Source organism: Hippoglossus stenolepis, chromosome 16 (genome assembly GCF_022539355.2).
Source record: "Hippoglossus stenolepis isolate QCI-W04-F060 chromosome 16, HSTE1.2, whole genome shotgun sequence".
Lineage (NCBI taxonomy): Eukaryota > Metazoa > Chordata > Actinopteri > Pleuronectiformes > Pleuronectidae > Hippoglossus > Hippoglossus stenolepis.
The window spans coordinates 12,640,569-12,657,836 of NC_061498.1; positions in this window are offsets into that span (position 1 = coordinate 12,640,569).

The following is a 17,268-nucleotide window of genomic DNA, read 5'->3' on the forward strand; positions in this document are numbered from 1 at the left end:
TGCGTTTTTATCTTTTAAAGGAACATCCCGAATATGTTGTAGGGGAACATCATGTGTGTGGGTGGGATGATTTAAAGATGCCACATCCTGAGTGACAGAATCGTTTCAGCATTAGCTCCATTTCTTCAGGATGTCAGAGCTGCAGGAGGTGTGTTGACTGACCCTTATGTTCAATGTGTTTTATAACATGCTCCATTTCAGATCCTGCACATGGGTTTTGAAAGCAGCCATCACCATGTTTGTAATCGGTTTTCTGCCTGTGTGCAACATGTTTGCTCTTCACTTGAGACAGAATGATTTATCAGGGGCAGAGCTGCAGTCTCCTCATGTTGAGTTCTCTCTTCACACACACACACACACAAACACCCTGGCATTAAAAAGCACTGATGTTAAGATCAGACTTGATCCTCCTGTGTTGTCTCGATGTTTGCAGACTGGAATGCAGCGTTTCTCTGGCAGCTCTTTCACTGTCATGCCGAGAAGAGAGAAGCGGCAGCTGCAATGTTCATGGTCGTCCATTTTTTAATCACCAAAATATGAATGAATTGCCATTCTATCTCCGTCTGGGACCCTGCACGGAGGCATAATCTCACACTGGCTTTTGTTTCAAATCAATTTACTGTGTTTGTGGTTTGTATTGAGGAAAATGGAGTAAATTTGTTTGGCATTGCACGCTGACTATTTCAAGGCAATCAGTTCTTTCAAAAAAAAGGTGAAGCTCACAAGTGAAAGAAGTTGGTTTTCTGAGGGATTAGAATGATTTAAGTGTACTTATACTGTCGGCTATTAGCAGGGAAGTGATAAACAGAGGAAATGCAGAAGGGTTGCAGATGCTCTATAACCAGCCTTTTCTTATTTCAGCAAACTCAGTGCTCAGAAAAATCACATTTGACATTAAAACAACAGTTGTATCCTCATGTTGACGCACAAAAAATCCTACTGAACTGGTTTTCCTAAACAGAATATTCAAGGTCTCGTTTTTAACGGTACACCGTTTCCTGATCATTAAATTTTGTTTACTGCAAATAACGAAGGGATGTAAATCAGTTTTATGCTGTGCACTCGGCTTCAGAAGGACACTGAGAGGTGCTTTGTCACATTATACAAGTAAAATGTCTAATATTCAACGCTGCTTAAACAGACAACAGCCTTGGCTCCTCAGGGTATGTACCGCTGCACCATACCCCAGGAAACAAGTTGAGGTTACTTTATTTTTTTTATTTCTGTTACACTATTAAAGCCTCTGCACTTTTTTTATGAAACCATTTGTCAGGCCCGTTGAGCTGGCCCCCGGACAGCATCGTTTCACCTGCAGCTCCATTTCCGTTTGCTTTTACCTTTTTTGGGATTTGTCTGCCTTCAATTCAAAGATCGCCACTTCAAAGCAAGAAGGTTCTTGGTTTGGATCCCGGTTCTGTGTGGAGTTTGCATCTTTTCCTTCCCACAATCCAACCTCTTTTTGGGGTTAGGGTTAATATGAGACTCTACATAGCTGTGGATGTCAGTGTGGATGGTTGTTTGTCTCTGTCAGTCGGCCCTGGGATGGACTGGTGACCTGCCCAGCACGTCGCCCGCCTCTCGCCCAACGTCAGCTGGGATTGGCTCCTGTTCTCCACCTCAAAGCCTTTGAAAGATAAGTCATATGGATAATGGATTGGATGGATAAGAGTATATTATCACATCTGGCACGAAAAAGCACCAAAAATGTGTTTGTGAGAAAAGAAGCATTTTAGTTATTGACTCACGCCACGTGAATCTGTCCTCTGTAAAATACGGTCAGCAAACACGTCGATCACTCCAAGGTCACGTAAAGTCTATCAAGGTCGAAATGACAGGAATACGAAACGGGAAAAAGTTCCTACTCGAACAGTTTTACATTTCAAAGGGATGGTGAGGAGTGGGAAACCGCGGAATCTGCAGTGGAGGCAGTTCTAAAACTTCCATACTTCTTTGTTTTGATGTGTCACTCATGCACATGAGAGAGTGGCCCTGGACCCACAAGGACGCTCATATTTGTAGCTGGTGTGAATGAATATGGGCTTGGAACAGAAATTCAAGGGACACGAAAAGAGATTTTTTAAAAAGGGGAAACAAATCGGCGTGTTATATTCATGCTTTCATGGTGGATTGTTCAGATTTTTGTAATTTCTCTCATTCCCTTGGACTTCCTCATTCATATTAATTCGTTAATAAATTGGCAATAAATCATGCACACACACTAACTAAACCTAATTTACCTTTAATAGTAACATGGACAGCAGCAGACACTTCCCATAACACCTCCCTGAACACTTACACCTGTGGACAACACTGCACCTGTCCACAGGAGCCGTGTCATTAACAGTCAACGGGGACGGCTCCAGGTTCCAATGAAGTCTGAAATCACTCATGAGCTGTGTTCCATAAAACCTCAGGAATTACAATTTTTTTTTTCTCACTCCCCCAGTCGGGAGAACTTTGATGAAGCTGAAGTTTCTGTATTCTGTGCGGATGTATGACTAATAGAGCAGAATGTGTTAAAACCTTTGCCGGATGTGTGCAGGTATCCCAGAAATTGCCCCTAATCACAAGCTTCTGCGATACGTGATAGTTTGTCGTGCCGCGAGCCTTCGGAGGAATATGACATTTGTAGAGCAGCGAGCTGACTTTCATGCCGTGCCGTCGGTACTTCTGTTCGACACAAACATGACCTAATCATACACTTGATATACGTCAATGTTATATCAACACAGCAATCAAAAGCAACACTTGACCACTTGCTGTTATGTGATAAGTAACCTCACTGAGTGTCTCTTTGCTGCCATATTAAAGCTGCCCTGGCTGAAGCTAATGTTTCCAGCAGGGAATATTGTCCCTGCAGATTCAAATAATCTTCCCCTTTTAAATTGACCACTGAGGATATGCAACCTTGCCGAGCTCCTGCACAGCGGTGCAGTAATGAAACATCTTCCCGTCCTATAATACCAAGGATATCAGTAAATCTCTTTTAGTTTTTTCATTTTTTTTTTCGCTATGCAGAGATTACAGGATCACAGTATCAGTATGATATCAGGACTTGACAGGATTTAGTTATTCCACCCACTGTATGTGATAAAACCTGACATTATCCTGCTAAATTATGTGGCACACTGCAGGATGCTGAAGATGCCAGAGTAAGGACAGTAAGAATTGTTTCTTTGGGAAAAAAAAGAAAGTTTGACAGCAGTGATGAGTTTCAGAATTCACGTTGCCGAGTAAAAAAAACGACTCATCTTTATTTGTGGTAAACACCCACTCAGTATTTCCTACGATTCCCATCTGTCTGCTGGAAATCAGATTGAGAGTCGACGGTGCATCTTTACGACCTCAGAATCAGTCGGAGACAGTTGGAAACCGGAATCGTTTGAATTTGAAAGTCACATTTAAGTTAGAAATAAAAGCGCAGGCTCGATGTGCACTAATGTTTTATTTCCCCTCCACTGAATCCAAATTATACGAGCACTGAACAAACCCAGTTCACTGAAATGTCCCAGCAGTGACAAACATGTGGGCAAACTCCGATGATCTTATTGCTGCTGCCTCCGTTAGAAGAGTGAAGCCGTAATCTTCCCTTTTTTTTTAAATGAGCCTCGTCTTTTTCTGCCATCACTCACTCCTGCACATTTCCAACAATTAAACCAGACCCAAAGACTGACATAATAAAAAAAAAAGAGGTTATAAACATAAAGCATCCTTCACACCAACAAATCTTTACAGCAGTCGTTATGCAGTGACATCAAAATTTATATCAGAGCGATATTTACTGGATCATTTTCTGCACATTGGGTGTTTTAGGGTCAGAAAAACACTGACTTACTAGCACACAATGTTTATTTTCATCATTATTTATCATTTAAAATTCTTTCACCTAATTAGCGCCTGTTTTGGAGCTTTCTCTGCGCTTGGCAGGTAAAGTAGGCATTATTAAAAGGATATGTTTTTAAATCCTCCAAGTCTGACATATAAAACTATTATTCACATGCACATATGTACATCAAAATGGTTTGAGCTTGATGCAATCGTTCCTCCTGCATGTTGATGAAAGATAATTTCCTGAGACACTTCTAACGTAAATGTTATGGGAAATAATCCACTGTCCCGTTCTGTTGCAAAAATACATTACAAAGCTTACGTGCAGCTCACACGAGGCTTCAGCAGTCGGAGTTAATCAAAATAATTGGGGATCTTTCGAAGTTTCAGGGTTTTTTTATTCAAATTTTCTTCTTTGTGCTTCCCTGAGCAGTGTTTCCTTGCTGAACTTTGGTGGAGGGAAAATAATATTTTCAGAACTAAAAAAGGCTTTAAAAAGAAACCTGCTGGATTTGTTCAGCTCAGTCTGCTGAAGCCTCATATTAGTTTTAGATTGATTTTTTTTTCACACCAAAAAAAAAGGACAGAGGATTTTGTTCCTCAAAGTTCATCAAGGACAGATCTTCTACCGACTTGTATGAGAAGGAAAAATGATAAAAACAATCAAAAACTGTTTCAGTGAACGTACACTCCCTTTGCACTGCATTAGTGTTTACATATGATTTTTAAGTTGGGTTAGTAAGTGAGGTGCGAGAGGTCCTCAACTATCTTCTAGAGGGACCACTTCTGTTTTGCTGTTGTTTAACTGAAGACAGCAATTTGCCATCCAGGCTTTTATCTCCTGAAGATGAGACTCAACTGTGTCATAGCTGCCATTGTCACCGGGCTCTAAAGAGAGGTAAAGCTGGGTGTCGTCTGCGTAGCATCGTATAGGAGATATTGTATTTCTGGAGAAGTAATTAATGTATTAAAGGTTGTAAATGAAAGACATTTTCTTTGAGATTGTACATGATTGCATCAAATGATCTTCTCAAATTCATCAGCTGCACATTTGTGACATGGTGAATTATAAACTGTAAGACATGGTTAACTTTGATGCAAATAGAAATCTAAGTTATCCAGATTCTAGATTCAGATTAATATGTCAATTATGTTTCTCCAATAACTTCTACTTTTCATGAATTGAAACTTCCTTTTACTGCCAGCACAAATCCTGCTACAACTAATTCTTCTTTTTGCCTTTATCTTCATCTTCTTCCTCTTCATCCTCTTCCCCCCCAGTGTATTTGCTGCTGTAAAAAAGAGCCAACAAGATAACAAGTCAAGCTCTGACTAAAGGCCATTGAACAGCAGGTTACCTCTCTCATTGCCAACCGCAGTGTCAGCTAATTGCTGCTGACATTTTGCCCATGTTGTTAAAATCAAAACTATTTTTATGCATTGCTTTCTTTGTTTCTTCTCAACAAGGGGACGCGGTTTACAAATGCCATCCTCTCCGCCCGTCCGCTGAGCGTCTTGATAGTCGACGTTATAGTCTAATTAACACACAGTTGGCTTTGGCAGGGCTCAGCAGTTTCCTGAACACAGCAAATGAAAATGTCTGATCCTCTTGCACGGAGGGTAGAGTCAGCACCCTGAGATGCGGCTGCCACCAGGTAAGAAAATGAAATCTAATATGTCAGGAAGTTTAAAAAAATTCTAATTAAGTCCAATTTTAACTTGAAAAGAAAAAGAGACCCTCAGTTTTCAACTTTTGGTTTATTTTGTCAGTGTTGAAATAACGGAATAAAGGAATCTGCTCAATGGTTTTCATGGGAGGGAGCCCTATATTCCATTGGAACAGCTGAACATGGCATGAACACGCACACATGGAAGTGCAGCGCGGCCACTTTAATACCCCAAAATACCAAATGAAATGACTGTTTTCTAATTTAACGTTTAGCATTAGAGTACCACAGCCGCGCCCACTCAAAGAGAAGTCCACCAGGCGTCATAATGTTATAACGTTGGCCTGAGAAAGGCCTTTGCTCAAAACGTTACCTACCTGAGAGATGAAATAAAGAAGTTTATGGGAGCATCAACTTGTGTGCAGACATTTCTCTGGTTTTTGTCACTTCAGTTCAGCATCTAGTGGTTTTTCAAGTTTGGATGTGTGTGCTTTTGTATATTTTCTGACACAACTCTAAAACATACTATTTGAGGGCAACGCCGCCACACACGGATGCCCAGAGGAGGAGCAGACACAGCATTTGGTTAATTAGTGGGTTCATCGGTTCAATATCGATATTTTAATAAGAGAAAAACAAACAATGACATATTTAGCTCTCCCCAAGAATCTTCTGCATTTCTTGAGAGATGATTAACTGCAATGATCCCAAGCAGCAGTGACCCAACGGTAAGTAACCAAGATTTCTGAAATGATTATTTAAAATAGGAATTATTGATTGTTGATAAGTTTTTCCAAGTAGTATTGTAGTAGTGCTGAATATATTCAGGTGTATATATATTTATATTTATTATTATAAAAAATATTAAAACCCCTCTATCACTGACGCTCCATTGATTGAGATGAGTGATGGACAGCTGCCATCAGAGGAGGGGACGAGTGTTGTTAAAAATGAAGCCGTTCACTTAGCTGTGAGCACTTCTGAACACAGCCGCATATTGATTGAGACAAACCACATGGCTGATGGATTTTGTGCGTTCTATTTAGGTTTCTGTGACTCAGACAAAGGGTTGCTTCGGCGAGTGATTGATCACTGTGCATAGACGGCAACACCTCTGTTTCTGTTTCCTAAATGCGACACGAGTCGATTGATGGCCGCGAAGTGGGTTCCAGTGTCCTTTCAGTGGCTCTCCGATTCCTTTTTTCTCCGATTGTATTTCCACAGATTCTTTATTCTTGATGACCAGCGCCTCGTGAAAAGCACATAAACAGGAGGCACCTTATCCCTGCTGTTATTCTGAGGCTCAACAACCCTGAATCCAAACAAAATGAGAAGTGCTCCTCAGTGGGGCTCCTTATCACCGAACAAGCTTGGCCTGGGAAATGGGGAAAAAGCAAAGATAATGACACAGGATGCAAGATCTTCTCTTGGCAAACAAACCTGTTGACGTTTCACGGTTTGGAAAATGACTTGTCAGCTTCTAATGGGAAATAAACACACATTTAATCAGTCAATGTGAGGATTTCATTCAGTATGTGTTACTCTCTGTCGAAGTCAAGAGACAGTTCCATCTCAAAAATGCTTAATTTCAACACAGTTAAGCGCGATAACTTTAAATGTCGCCTGTTGCTAGCACACCTCGGTTCAGGTTTACCTGTCTCATTTAAAGCCCTGAGAGAGAATTAGCAGAGACAAATATTGATTTGAAAGTCCTGTGGCGTGTTTTGTCCGACAGAGATGAGAATAATTAATTTGATGATATTCTGCTTCGAGCCAAACTGTGAAGTGTTTCATTTTTACACAGTCTGACGTGACCGCATGGACAGAATATTACGTGAAGCGATTAGAAGTTTTCCACAGTTTCCTAAATAGACGAAAACTGGAAGAAGAAAATTATAGCTTTGTTCTTTAAACTGGCTTTTGTCAGAGTGTTGAAATTAAATTGGTTTCATTTATAAATACAGTGTATTAAGTAAGGGAAAAAATGGTTATGTGCAAAATGTTGCTTATTTCTAAACGACAAAACCCAGAAATCCATATGACATGGAGGAGATGGGATGTATGACTGTACTGCAGGCAGCCAACAGGTGGCGATCAAGAGGATTTGGCTTCACTTTTGAGGAAAAGTGTTGTTGTTCATCTTTATATGGAGTTTGCAGTACAAACCCAAAGGAGATGTTAAGTATAAACAATACTACAACTTTGAATGTCTCTACATATCACTTGAAGTTAACGCACAACTGCAGTCACTCACTGATATAGCAGTAGAGTCCCTTTGCTGCAGGGACGCCTCTTCGATCTCGCATTTAACACGTGGAAAGAAAGTGTCTCATCAGTGCGACTGAAAGAAACTGGGCCGAGAAAGTCCCCGGGCTTTTTCTTTAAAGTGCTTCCATCACAATCCCCTCAGAGAAACTCCCTCCAGGCACTTTGTTGGTTTCTCTTTAATCTATTGCCCCCTGACATTCCCAAACCACGTCCACACACCAATGTTTCCCACAGTACTTCTCTTGTGTTCTGTCATTTCTAGTTAGGTTTTGTGAACAAGCTACACTTTACATACTCATCGTTGCCCAACTCATACTATAGGTTTGGCTTTGTTGCAGGCAAATTCTCAGACCTAGAGACAAAGAGATAAATTCCTAAACAAGCTGATGATCAGAGTCAATTCAGACTTTTCTCTCATAAAGAACGAGGAAAACAAGTAGTTACTCCTCAAATTCATTGGTGCTGTTTAATCTTAATTGAGGCAGTTTCATTTTAGCAGCTGATGCTGTGTAGAACTCAGATCATTGATTTTTCTTTGGCTGCGGGTCACTTCAACTTTCACACTTGAAATGATGCTGTTAGTCATTTCTTGTTATAATTCTCCTATATTTGTCTATTTATAGAGCAAATGAGACTTTGAATGTGTGCACCACAAACAACCATTTTCAGAAGCACTTAATAGTGAGCCATCAGCTCCTCCATACTTTCCCTATGGACCTAAACAGGCTACACCCACACTTCTACTTTTTCATTTAGATACGCACCAACTCTGCCACAGATACACCTATTGTCCTACACTGCAGAGTTTTAGAGCTGCTGAAACAGAGACGTATGGAAACACTGCTGAGTTCTTTTAAGTTTGAAAACCCCAGGGGTGGATTTTAGTCTGGACGAGCAGAAACAGAGATGTTTGGATACGATGACGTAGCCACACAACCACTTGCTGATTGGGTCTATTTTGATCACGATGTAGCTTTTCGCTGATTCGTCAGGCTCCTATCACATGACCCCTTACCGGGAATAAAACACCCGACATTAGCCTCGGCTACCAGTGAAGAGTGCAACATTGAAAAAGCTACTTAGTAGTATATATGAAGCCTAAGAGGCTTAAGTCCACATAACAGATTTCAGTGAAGAAGCAGCATGACAATATGGTGCATGAACAGTATAGGTGTATAGTATAGTAACAATTGGTGTCTGTTACTATCATAAAAACAGACGTGTGACTTTTACCTACATTCCTGCACAAGTCAGCTCCCGCTCAAAACGCTGAACATTTCGTCTGTACTGACTGAGGTGACGGAGGCAGGCAGAGCGTCTCTCTGCCTGCATTCACACACTCATTCATTTTTAAAATACCTGATACCGACGCCCCTCCGCCAGCGCTCCTCCTTGAACAGTAGCTTTTCGGGGATTTTGCCGAGGAGCCTCGCAGCTCATCAGACATCTCGGCGAATGAGCGTTGTCAGTGCGGGAGACAGACGCTCGGCTCCTGGAGAGCTCCCCGCCGTGAAAACAAAAGTGAGACCTCAGCTTCCAGCAGCTGTTTGAGAAGGTGTTTGTGAAAAAGTAACTTTATAGGTTCTTGTATATTGCAGAGATCCTGCAATCTCCTGCAACCGCACAGAGAGGTGGCATGCAATTCAGGGCAAATCCTCATGTCTCAGTGCTATGTGGGATATATTTGATATACTCAGAGTTTTGTTGTCTGACGTGTGCTTTTTTTTCTTAGTCCCTCTCCGATCATGCAGATGTGATTCAAGACGTTCCACATCTTCCCAGAGAAAACAGGTGGCAAAGCTCAAGTGAATAATCTAGTTGTTAACGTTTACAGAGCTTTAATGACTCTAAAAAGGGCTGAGCTGGAAAATCAAATACAGCGTCGTGATTTTATTTCTACTCAGCAGGAAAAGTTTTAACTATTTTGTCTCATTAAAAAAAAAGGGAATAGATATTATTTGTTATAACCCTCCCAAACGGCAGTGTATAAAAGTGGATCCCATATGGTTCAGCGGAGCACTGAACCAAATCTATTATTGAAGTGTGAGGAAGAATTTTTAGAGCACTCTGAATTTCTGTGGTATCTATAATTTATATTTAAATCCTTCTTGGTCCCTACTACATATTCAGAACTCATTTACTGTCATCCGTTCAGACTTGGCGCCTTTTATCCTCCAGGAATCCCGTCTCGATTACTGTTCTTATCAGGATTTGGATGAGGATTTGAGAGGGAAGGTGCTCGGCAGTGACCATGGAAACATGCAGCAGAAACAATCCGTGTGTTCTTACACAGACGGCGGAATGATTAGATTGTGTAACATTGCTTTAAGTGCTTTTTTTTCTTTCTTTTTTTAATGAAATCACATCGTGTTCACCAAGTTCCCCATCAAAGCCTTGCATGTCTTATCACAGCTCGGTTAAACCAGATCCACATACATGACGTAGGCTGGGCTGTATCCACACGAAGCCTCGGGATCGGGCACATAAATATTCCATTCAAACATATTGACTGTGGCAAATTTTGATGGAGGTGTTCAATTTTCTGTCTAGTTTGTCTTTTCACAGACTCGGTATCCATATACCACCCCAGCTCTGCCGAGGGTAAACTCCACACACAGCCGGCACCTGTCAGAGGAGATAGTGTGGCCACCATATAGAAGAATGAAAAAAAACAGGCGGAGAGGGGCGCTTCAATCATTCATCACCTCTTCCTGCACCACTGTCACAGGGGTAGAGATCCAGAATACAAAAAAACAAGGTTCTAAAACTGCAGAAATGGCAGCAGATGTTTTGGGCTATTTGTTAGGATTTTGCATGGTAGACAGAACTCCACGGCGCTCTGGGAAAGCTCTCGCAGGAGCACGAGATCAGAAGTGTCAGATTTATTTCCACTTGCTTGTTTGTCTTGTTCTGAAAAAAAAGAAGTTTCTGTTGTTTTCTGTGCCAGAACAGTAACGGGGCCAACAAACTGCAGAACACAACGAAGAAAACACTAAATGAAATGATGGAAAAACTGCGTCAAATATGTTTCCTCTGTCAAGTTGATTTCATCAAATTTTAATTAATTAGATGAATCATCTATCGTGAAAAACAACAACAAGCTAGCATATCATAAGATCAGCTAGTTAAGCTGCTTTTAAACAGAGTAATGTTACTTTGTGTTTTAATGAGAAACACATCAGTGATAGATTATGTCACTGGAAACACAACCTTTGACATTATACCCATTTCTGCAAACTCTGATATAGAGTAGATATTGTTTAGAGATTTTATTTAAATAAAAGAAGTTGAATGAATATGTAACTTTCAATATTTTTTGCAGTTTTGTCCTCAGAAAATTTGAGACAGGAGTTTGTTCCTCCCTCATCTGCTACCTGTTAGTTGATGTAGAGCACGTCAGTGATATAACTGAATTATTAAGCATGAGATAATGTTATACAGGATATTTAATTATTGATTAATGGGAATGCACATATGATTTCTGTCTTTGTCCCTTGCTGACCCCTGCTAGATAAAACACACCTTGCAAACCGAAGTGGTGATGCGCCCTCCATCCATTCGGTCAGCGCTGCAGTGTGAGATGGATGAACTCATCAAGCAAATCCCAAAGGCACTGAATACAGCTTTCTGCTGCTTGTAGCTGATGAAGTGAACCTGCAAAGTTGCATCATCAACAGTATCCACAAGAGGAAGAAACTTTCCAGAACACATCACCTCTTTGGACCGAGACAACTTAAGGAGAGTCCCTCTGAACAAGTGTTAAGTCATAAATCTGTTATTTAGCTGTTTGTTATTGTGGCGTTTGGAAGAAATACAGCAGCTGCAGAGTATTTTTCTTTTTTTTTACGTACAAAAATTACATTTTAAAAGAGTTAAAGAAACAGAAAGAGCAAGCACCTTTTTTTTACATGCTCAGTTTCTGTGACCAATAATGAAGGGTTACTGTAAATCAGTACAAGGACACCATCAAGCAAGGGAGATGCATAAGGGCAGAGTCACACATACGAGAATGTAGCGGTGATAAACCTTTAGCTTCCCGTTCACTTCCAATCTGTGCGAGCGAGGAGGCGAATGAAACCCCACAACGCTTCCTGTGGCAAAGCAAATCTCCTGCACGGCTTCATATGGAGTTCAACTTTGGTGAAGTTTGACCGGAATATTCGCTTTGTATTCCCGTACGTGTGACCATGCCCAAATCCTTCACGTCAAAGAAAGAAAATACAAGTAAACTGGGTTGGCAGATTTTATGGCATCACCAATGTTCCCAACATAGGACATTCCAAAAGAGGAGGATTGTGATGAGAACTGTAACAGTGCACACACACACACCTCAGTAAACCGAGTGTTATAAACATGCTCTGGAGGTAGTGAAATAAAGTTTACTGCTCATATAACAAATATTAAAGGTACTGACTGCAGTGCACAACAACAACTGTAAAAATATAAGCATTTCTGATATAAAAGTATTTTCCTCCATCTTCCTTCAAAAGTTAAAAGGAAAGCAAGAGGAAATTCATGCTCCTTTCAATGGATTACAGTAAAGATCTCAAAACTTAACTTTGTTTCCCTGTTTGACCAACAACTTTCCAGCTTCTGTTCATTCTCACCGCTCTCCCAGTCAGCAGTTCTCTGCAAAACAAAGCTCTAAAAACTCATTGTAGTCCACCCACTCAGCGCCGAGCTGCAGACAGACACTGCTACAGACTGCAGCTGGTGAACATTAGCCATCTGGCTGCTGAAGAGCCCAAAGAGACCAAAACTTGAGCAAACATTGAATGAATGTTGGAAGCGTAGATTTATTAGATGGCCAAAAGAATGACACTAAAGAAATGATGCGTTGTAATGTGTCCTTCAGAAGGACCTCACCTGTAATTCTAACGCGTTGCTCAATACAGTGGTACTATCACTGAAGTATTACAGTGTTCCAATGGATGGAGAGAGCAACCCTAAGTATTTCTTTACTATCTGAAAATGATTAACAGTGCGTCCTAGTGCTGCTACACTGCAGGATGCACATACAGTTGTTTTCCCTCTTGAAAGGGAAACTGCAAATGAGAGCACGAGAAGGAAGTTGCATGACCCTAAAAATGTGCACCGACGACTTCCCTAATGCACGGACTGAAATGCAGCCCTCTCTATTCCCTGTCTTAAGCAAGCTTAACACATCCTATTTAAAGCAGATGACAACTAAGAGGCTCCAGATGATGGAGCTGACACATCCGCAGAGTGCAGGCTGTGATGTTCCCGTATTGAAGCTTGAATTTTTGCCACGGCATCAGTGCAACGCTGCTGTTTTGAAGTGAGTTGAAAGAAGTTAAATCCAGAGATGACTGGGTGCCGGGTCCTCATCTGTGACCAAACTGAGAGCGAGGGTGGGTACACAGCAAACCTAATGAGGATGCTAATATTTCACTTCTCTTCCCAAACAGCCTTCAGACTAATGAGTGGGTTTTCCTCGCACTTACGTAAATAGAATATTTTTTGAACTGAAAAAAAAAAGGTTTACATACACAAATCTACAAAGTGTCGGGAAAATCCAATTAAAGAGTAATCTAATCCCATCTTTAATTTTGTGTCCAGCCACTAATTGAAGATCCATTAAATCCCACTCAGATCTGGCAACAAAGAAACAGTGTTTTTTTTAATTCTTTTATTCTTTTAATAAGAAATATTAAAACTTTCCAATCCCGCTGCAGCACAATGGCACTCTTGGCCTCTTTTGAGTGTCAGGCTGTGCAGGAGGGACACAAAAGGGCACATATTCATAATTTAATTGTTGAATTAATGGCAGTCTTCAACCTGTTAGTCCATTGGCGAGCTGCGATGAAATGAGATGGGGCTGTCAAGTTTAGAGAGAACAAAAGAACAGTAAAAATCCCTTTGGCCTGAGGAGACAAAAAGCTAATCACACACTTATTAGGCTCCTAATGAGGAAATGAAAGCCCTTGCTCTTCATCACACCACATCATCATTGGTATTTTTATGTCGCTCAGCATATGCAAAGTGTGGACTTTATTATTCCGGTGCATTTTTCTTTTTACAGTCAACTTTGTGGTTGTAAAAACACACAAATCCTCCGTCCTCCTCTACCGGAGGGTTTTAAGGATATCTTTTCATGGGGCCTAAACTCCTGGTTGGAGCCCCTGCCTCAACACATTTAGAAATTGGAAGGCAAGATGCAAAAAAAAATTGTTCCTTGGCTGCAGCTGAAAATACTCTTTTATTCTTTTATTATTTATTATTGAAGCTGCCAGTCCACACGTCTACCTCCCACGTTGTTTTATAATTCCACATGCAAAGCAATGACTGGAGCGGTCAATGTCCAAATATTTAGTCGACTCAGACGTCGGCACTTCGCTGTTCCAAATATTTAATTTCCCCCAAACAACATCTCCCCCAGGTTTGGGTAAATGACACGCTGCTGTACATTGCAGGGCGGTGGAGGATGAGAGAAGATGGAGGGCAAAGGAGCAAAGAAGGAGTTTGCAAGGCAGAGTGCGGGAGCATAGACAGCCGAGAGTTAGCGGTGCTAATGTGGGGTCTGAGTGTGTAACCTCACTCTCAGTGCGCTCTGATTAAAGAATGATTTATAGGCCTGCTGGAGAGCCCTCTCAGCAATCCGTCTCCTCAATGAGATTTTTTTTTTTCTCCCTTTCAAGGGGTTTGGTAAATCAAGCCGTCTTGGAGAAGATCTCGGCTGGACAATGTCAATGTGTTACTGAGAGGGAGACGTTGGATGTTACAATCACAGAAGCATGTGGGGGTTTGCAGGGGCAGACGGACACTTGTTTGTCACATACGGAGTTGACCCCGACTCCTTCAGTGAAATGAATCAACCTGGAGAGACATTATTTCTTTCATTTTAGTTATCGTTTGCATTTGAGATGTCTTTGATGTGGGTTTCCTTTCTACATATGCATCACCTAAGTACATAACCTGTATTAACCTGAGTCCCAAAAGTCTCATTGTCTTCAAACATGATAACATTTAAAGTCATGCTACGTTATTAAAAAGTTATAAAAAAATGTATCCTACAGCAAACATGAATGAATGTAGACTGTATATAAAGATGGACGACTCGTCTCCACTTCCTCACATGATGCCGAAATGAAACAATAACATCCAAGATCCCATTTTTGGGAGTCTGCACAGTAGCAATAAGGGGATGGAGCTTGGTAGTCAGGTCCACCAATCACGAGTCAGTCTGACCTGTCAATCATGATGTTTCACCCGGTTCTTGTAGCATCAAATAACAAATTAAAAGCAAACTTGGCGTAAAAAGTGAACACATATCAGTGTGATAAGAAGTACCTATAATGCCAGAAACAAATATTTATTTGCACTTTACTTTGATTCTTGAGTGTGATCAATATCCCATCCACTAACATGGAGGAGGCAGGATTTATGCTCTGTATTGCAACCAACCAGCAGGTGGCTGTCAAGACATTTAGGCTTCACGTTTGTGGATCTGTCTTGTCGTCCATTATTATATAGCCAACAGTCTATATAAATTAAAAATGACAAACTCATGGTGGCGCTAGAGGACAAGTCGACAGACAGACAGAAAGACAGTCATTGCCATGTGTAAAGCCAGGTTTTGGCAAATCCAAGAGAAAATCAAACTTGTTTCAAGCATTCAAGGAGAATCAATATGATGAAAAAAGACAGAATAAGATAAACGGCTGCAAAACCATATCAAAATAAACTTTTATTTGTATTGTAAACAAGTCTAAACTCTCTCATTGTACTATTTATATACATATATACAGTGGGGATTATATAATAGACAGAAATACTTGATATGATAGAAGATTCTCTTCTGGTGTGGAGACTCCTGCGGCAGAGTGGCAGCACTTGCGATGGAAAAGTCACTGCAGAGCTCTGTGACATGCCCATCAATCATTAACAAATCATCTGCAGACTGAATCCTATCTATCAGATGGTGCCATGATGCCATTTGTCCAGACTATGCTGCATGACACTGTGGTCTGAATCACAAGTGCAGCTACAGCGGCTGCAACATTGTTGAGCTTTTTCATTTCCATATTATCTCCAAACAGTACAGTATTTATCCGAGCAGGGCCACAGTGTAAAAAAATAAAATCAGGTAACCGGCCTTTTATGCTGCGTCCAAGTTTGAACAGTCTGTGTTCGTGACCTTTTTATTAACTGGAGGCACACGACTGCTGTGTGTGATGCTTCCCAATTATCTCTTCCTGTTTACCCAATTACATTAATTAGAATGCACTGTATTTACATAACCCAGAACAAATAAGCCATCGAGCTAAACCTATTACAAAGCTTCTGTGGAAATAATTACTCCACCTACTGATGCTGCTGTTATAATGTTGCTACATTCAGGCGAAGAGAACAGGCTGTACTTTGTGTTTACAAAGGGAACAAACACAGTGTTTGGTTTGGATATTTTTATTCTTACAATGTTTAGATTGTACATTTGTGTGCAAGCTTATGTAATCATGATGTGGCAAAACCCCTCCCCGTAAAAGGTATTTATCAGTGATTTAATACTTTCCACCACTGATACACAAAAATAAAATAGAATAGTGTTGACATTCTGGAGTATGTCCTGCAAGATTTGTATTTTATTTTTTCTATTCATCTTACAGGCGTCACAAAAGCCCTTACAGCAAATCTCTGTCCTTCAAAAAATAAAAACTCAAACATTGTAGTGCGGCGGGGTAGCCTATTTGATCCAGTGGATAACAATGTAAACAGAGCCAGCCCAGAGACACGGATGTTTCCTCAGTGTGCTTCACTCTATATTTCGAGAATTGGCTTTTTACAATGTAGCCCACGTACAAAGCTAACCTGCCTGAATAACAGTGATTAAATTGGGCAGACAGCTTGCTCATCATTATGGCACAAGGAGAGGGCAGTCAGAGAATGCTTGAAGGTGCTTAACAGTCACCGAACACAATATTTCCCCGCGCTGATTAGCCGACTTAGACCCGAAGAGCGCAGGCGGATGATTATTCCCGAAGATGACAGTGGCAACATGTTGGAGCCGCGCTGCCTCCATAAATGTCAGGCTAAGCGCAGTCATTTGATCTTTTTTAGCATCGTGCCCCCGTTGCATATTCCACCTTAAATGGATTCAAGTTCCAGCTGAAAACATGCTGTCCTTGACTATTATACAGAATAAGAGGGTAGCCTTGGTGAGGACACAAAGGGCGCCTCTCAGAATGCTAAGAGAGAGAAAAACAAGTTCACTACATAGTTGCTGTAGCCGCTCTCGGCTTTTTCTGTGTGAGCAAGCGAGTGGTCCATCTCGTGTGGATGTGACAGTCCTGCAAACATTAGGGTCCGGAATATGTTACAGTTTGTGTGTGTTGTAGCTCCTTCAAACTGAACTGTCTCCCTGGGAAAAAAAAAAAAAAAAGAAGTACCAATTATAATATTATAGCTGTCTCTAGCAGTGACCTTTTTGCATTTGCTCTGTATGCTATTACACTCAATCAAGAAAGGTCAGTGGACGTGGGTCCCA